Source organism: Drosophila serrata, unplaced genomic scaffold (assembly GCF_035046125.1).
Source record: "Drosophila serrata isolate PLE 108 unplaced genomic scaffold, ASM3504612v1 contig_165, whole genome shotgun sequence".
In the NCBI taxonomy this organism is placed as follows: domain Eukaryota; kingdom Metazoa; phylum Arthropoda; class Insecta; order Diptera; family Drosophilidae; genus Drosophila; species Drosophila serrata.
In genome coordinates, this window is record NW_028257063.1 from 2638273 (window position 1) to 2644537 (window position 6265).

The window sequence follows — 6265 nt, forward strand, 5'->3', positions numbered from 1 at the left end:
GGTTTTTCTCTTCTGTTTTTCCTTGAGTGTTGCAGGCTGGCTAGTGTGGATGTGGAATTTCGTAGTAGTCGTTGCCATTTCACTTTATTTGCAACAAATTCTAAGCTGCATTTACAATAGGCAGGCGGAGTGGAGTAAGGGAACCGGCCTCTCTAAGACGGCGTTGAATGCAACAAAATGTCGGGGAAAGCCAGGAAAATCTCAGGGGTGGTGCCCAGTGCCCAGTGCCCGGTTTCTGGCCATGCATAAATTGTGTTAGTGCCTTTCGGCTCTGTCTTTTGTTCGTGGACCAAAGAACATTTTATTTTATTTCCATTCCATGGCCGCAACATGCAACATTTATGCCATTCAGCAACAGAATCTATCCATATCTTGGCATATCTCTCGCTCTTCCTGCCACAAAAGTCGTCCCTTTTATGATGGAAATTAATATTGTATATATTAAATTTGCCAAGTAAATGCAACAGAATCAAATGAAAGTAAGTAAGTCCCAAGACTGGATGTCAAAGTGAAGGCAAAGTAAAATCTGAGGAAAATATATAACATTTCACCTCCTTTGAATACGATCTGATTCAAAGTGAGTGAGTGGGATGAGCGGAAGGAAGCATGAACTGCCAGCAGCAATCATCGAGTAAATACCTGGCTTTCTAACATAGCTTGTTTTTCTCTTAAATAAATATGGTCATTTTTGAGGTCTAGCGTTTATTAAATAATTAACCAAATATTTATACCAATGAATATTTGTATTTTATGTAGAGCATCATAAAGGTAATTGAATTCTGAGTCTAGTTTTGGCAATATCTCGAGTTAATTAATATTTTTTTTTTAAAGAAATAAATTCATTAGCATAAGAGTTTGAACTAGACTTTAATTGCATATTTTATATACTATATATAGCATATAAGATATTCCTCTTAGTTATTAAATTTTCCCCTTATTCTCTGTCACATTTTTTTTGGTATGTGCATTTATGAGCAAGTGTGATGTTTGTCAAATATTTGCATACGATAAGTGGCCGGGCTTATGGGTGTACATAGCCGAGAAACAAAAGCCACCTGTCAGATTTTTCTCCCTTTTTTTTGTGTGTCACCCCTGCTAAAGATTTTCCATTCAGTTTTTCTTTATTTTTTTCTGTATAGTTACTCAGGAGAGGCCCCGCAGATACACACTTCAGTTTACTGCCACTCGCATCTATCAAGGATCTCCGAGGGGCTGACAACTCGCGACCGCTTGAAAATCTTAAAAAAAAAGGGGGAGCAAAAAACGAGGACACTCACTCTCTCTTTGGTTAGGAGATACTATGCCACCTTATCAGCGACTGTGTGGCGTGATTTGCATTTGCATTTCACTGTGGTTGTTGTTGCTGTTGGATGTCCTTGTGCCCGGGAGGGGGGGAGGAGTGGCCGGGAATTTGCGGGTTGTTGTCCTTGTTGTTGCTACGCCTGTTGTTGGGGTTATGTAGGCGCCGCGTCGCACGTTGCCCAAATGCGGATTAAAAGGGATTAAGCATACGCAGCGTGTACGATGCTGGTGCTACATTGTGGTAGGTAGTTCGCGGAGGGCAGCAACACATGTTTAAATTATGCTCAAAATTTGTTTAAAGCCAAAACTGAGCGCAAGGTGTTCCAAAGGGGGTGTGTATGTGTGTGTGTTTATGTTCCTTGGTTTTCGGGTTGCTGTAACTGATAAGAGGTCGCGGCGATATGGGGTTAGGCGGTCTAGGTAAGCCATGGGGATAATACGCTTGGGTCTTGACTTAAATCGATGCTAATTTTCGGTTTAATTCAATGGTTTTGTTTACATGTTCTGGAACAACTCAACACAACACACTCACACACCACCCACAGTGTATGTGTGTGTAATGACATTTTGGCTTTTTGTTACCGCCGCGGCTGCCGTGTAAATAATGGCGTTATTATATTGCTTGATATCCACTCGCAGCTGATAAAAATGGCGGGGCAAACAAAACCACAACAAGCAGCAGGTGTTAAAAATTTCACAATATGATTATCTACAATTTGTTGTTTTTTTTTTTGCCACACACATTTTTTTCATTATACTTTTCACGCTTTTCCCCGCTTTTCCTTCTGCCTTCGCCGGCTGCCTGTCTGCTGCTGCTTCTGGTGTGAATTTTTGATGAAATTATGCGTGTGTGCCGAGTTAGGCGTTGCGTAAATAATGCGTACTTATCAGTGGAAAACATTGGCCCAGGTCTGAGCTCAGCACACACATTAGGTTGTTTTTTGGGTTTTTGAAATTGAAGTGCATATGAGTGCGAATTCGAGTATCTTTTGGATTTGGGTTCACTGCGGAGCTACTCATCCCTAAGTGAGTGTCTGTGTGTGTGAAAGGAGCTGGAAATCTGTTGTGCCGCAAATTAAATCCCGCTCTTCTATAGGTGCTATTTAAGGGGACTTCATTTGGGAGGAGATTTTAAATTTGACAGAAACTGGGATTTATATTCTAATTTAAATGGGCTTAATTTAGATAATTAGTATGCTTGAAAATTCATATATGAAATCAATCGCTTTTTGGGTTTATATGCAAACTAAAATACTTAAAATTTGTGGATTAAATGACTTTTTACTAATATTTAAACAGAATATTTTTTGAGCAAATTAAAGTTTTTAAAATACCATATCTAAGCCAAAAATGCATTAATTTTCATTTGGAAAGCAGTTATACGTTAGTTTTTGTTAGGTTTAAAAATCCGCTTACTCTATTTCTAATTTAAAAAAATTGAATTTTTTGTCAATTTTTGGCAATTTTAATGATGTAACCCCTTATGAAAATTCAAAAATTTTGAAAAAAAATATATTTCATCCGGAGATGGCCAGACCGATTCGCCTTTTAATCCTGATCAAGAATATATATGATATATAAGGTCGGAAATGACTCCTTCACTGCGTTTCAAGCTTTTGACTGAAAATATGATACTATAAAAAAGGTATGAAATTTGGTTTGTTTTTATCAACATTTGATATAAACATCGCACTCCCAGCCTTGCATTATATATTAAAAATATATATTTTTATAATTTATATAGTTCTAATTATTAAATTTAATTACTTTTCCATATTTTTATATGAAAAAATCCGTATAATTCCCTCCACATTTGTCATGTTCTCAACATTTGTATAATTGAAAGCCCAGTTAATCAAAGGACTAATACCAATTTAACTAACTAACTTTTTCTCTGCATCCTTGAAATACAAAAAGGCAAAAAATAAATAAAGAATAAATTGCAGGCAGTCCATCTCCTGGCGCTACGTAATTCATTGAGGTATAATAACAAAGTCAATGAACACCTTGATGACAGTTAACAGAAGCCAGAGGAAGGAACCAAAAAGGAGCACTACTTATACACACACACACAGCGAAAAGATGGCGCAAATTACAGACAAGCTTATTACGCAAAATTTCGCTTAATTAGCAGGCAAAAGGGAACTGAAGAGAGAACCAAAGCCAGGACAAAACGCAGCGCAGAAAAGTAGGCAACAGTTGCCCATGGATAGAGGATAGAGGCAAAGTGAAAAGGACACAGCGAGACAGGGGTCTTTGTCGAGGATGAGGATGAGGAGGAGGAGGAGGAGGAAAGAGACTCTAGAGGGTGGGCAGAGAAACTACTTATATACACACACACACACACACATGGGCATGGCAGACTTATGGCACCTTTTGCCTGGCAAAGCATAATATATGAACTGACCTTAACAACTTGCACAGCCACGGCAACAACAGCAACTAAAACAACAAGAACTACAACCGTCAAGAGGAAGAAGCAACATGTTAGCTGAAAGGCAACCACCGTGGGTTAAGGGTTGCTAGAGGAAAGAGGGGGAAGTGGAGAGAGGGTAGGTGGGGGATTGAAATTTACTTGGCCAACAGAATATTAAATGCCGCGTGGGAATTCTCGCCGTTTATGTTAGTTGCAGCCAAACTGGGCCAGCTGGGAGCGCGACAGAGATGGCCAGATAGCGGGGAGAGAGAGAGAGTGAGAGCGCGGCCAGCTACGCTTCAGTAATTTCACTTAAGTCATTATGAGCCATTAATAAAGCCGGGACCGACCGGGCCTCTGTGTGTGCACTGCCAGTTGACTTGGCCATAATATGCACAGGCTATCTATCTATTCAGTCTCTCATTTTACACATCAAAAATCAAATAAGAGAGGAAGAGGAAAGGGGATTTCGAAACAATAATATATGCTACAGATGATTATTCACCTCATCAGGAAGATGGATAAGGAAGAACGAGCTTATATATATTAATTATTCATATTTATGTTAATCTTTCGAACCCCTTTTTCTTTCTTAAAATAATTTTTTATAGTATAAAACAAGTTAAATGGATTAGTTATAATTATAGATAGGTTTATAAATTCCTGTCTCAGAAATAGTATAGTATATATATACTACAAAATATGATTTATAAAACATTTTCCAACCTCTGTTTAAGGCTGAAAATATTTTCTATAAATCATTTCCTTATTAAAACAAATTTCATATCTATATTCGTTTTGACTTAGTTAAAAATCCAAACTATTAATTACAACCCACTGCTGCCTTCTTCCCCAACTTTAAAGTTTCTATAAATTCCCCTAACAAATCTCTTTTTTTTATAAAGACATATATTATTTCCCCTGTTGTTTCACTTGAAATACATTAAAATTTGAAATATTCACCGCCAGTGATCGTGAGGAACCTGAACCAGTTTCGCATTCTTTGCCAGGAGGTCCTGTGGCATTCCTCCGCTGGCACAATATTTTTATTATTCAGATGCGCAGACAAACAAACATATTTGTTGATTCTTTGCCGACTTGTTTGCTGCTGCTTTTTTTTGTGTTGTTCTGTATTTTTGTATTTTCTGTATTTTCTCTTTGGTGGAAAGAGGAAAAGTTGGGCTTTAGTATATTGTATAGCATTGGCTTCAATTTTCCAGAGACCGATTTTTGTTTGGCAATTGAAGTGCATTTTTATTGCAATTTATCAGCAGCTGGAAAAGCAAAACTCGAGTGTCTGGCGATTTGTGTTGGGCGAGGTATTTAATTAATTTGAAAAATAAAATCCACCAGGCGAAAATCACACATATATAGTATATGTATCATATATATGAAGGAGATTTACTCCATTGGTCTGCATTTTTTTATTTGGCATTCCAGAAGTGCAGAAATTGTTTTTGATTTTAAATATTTAACGAGAAATGTCGAGGAGCTGTTAACGAGAATGGTTCAAGTCAAATGAAAAAAAATTAACAAAAAATAAATCGAATTAAATATTACTGAACTTCAGACATTGAGTGATTAAAGGTTCGTTGCAAGTGGTATTTTTTAATATGAAGAAATCACCCCTATTTAAGGACCTTCCTGATGTGAGATTATGAGTTGTTTAAATGTGCTTCTGATGTCCAATAACTTTTGATACGTAATCCCGAATCTCGGTCAATTCATTTCCTATTACTCAAATATATATATAAAAAGTTTTTCTAATTCATCTCATTGCTCTGGCACTTTCACTTAAGTCGAAAACTTCTAGGATCTGTTTCTTTTTTGTTGTGTTCTTGTTCCTTGTTGGTTTTCCGTATGCCTTGGCCCCTTGCTCGATGAAGTTTTTCGGCTCACACCCACAGAGGGGGGCTTGGCAAATACTTTTACTTTCATAACCAAAAGCCTAACACTCGAGACAACAACAAAACACTTCGAAAAAGTTTGCTTTTGTGTAAGGAAGACTCTTAAATAAGGCCTCTTATACGGGCAGCTAATACAAGCAGCGTATACTGGCAACTTCTACGCGAAATTTATAAGAGCAACTTATACTTGCTGCTTTTACGAGGAGTTTATAAGAGCAGCTTATACAAATCTTATATTTGCTCTTCGTAGTCCATCTTATACACCTCTTATACAGTATTCGACTCTGCCCTACTACCCATACTCTTCGAAAACTTATTCAGCTATGGAAAAGAGCCTCGTATAAGTGGCATATAAGAGTGCTTCTGCACAAGTAGCAGAGTTGCAAACCTCAAAGCGCCGAATCGAAGGATGCTGTGAGAGTTTCCGCACGAAGGCAAACGAGAGCTTCAAACGAAACACGAAGAGGCTGTGTTCTAAAAGGATACGAGTGCGCGCGGACTGCAGCAATCAAAATGGTTTTAGATACGCAGAACTATATATACATAGAAATATAAAAGAGGAAAAATCAGCAAACAAGAGCTGGGAAATGTGTATAAAAACATTCATTAAATTTCCATACAATATAATCTATTTCAACAA

At 37.5% G+C, this 6265-nt stretch overlaps 1 protein-coding gene across 2 annotated transcripts in view; it reads right to left on the reverse strand.

The window, feature by feature from the left end:
• Nucleotides 1-6265, reverse strand: part of LOC110177834 (SAM50-like protein CG7639) — a 114635-nt gene that overhangs the window by 46776 nt on the left and 61594 nt on the right. The gene's annotated exons all lie outside the window — the stretch shown is intronic.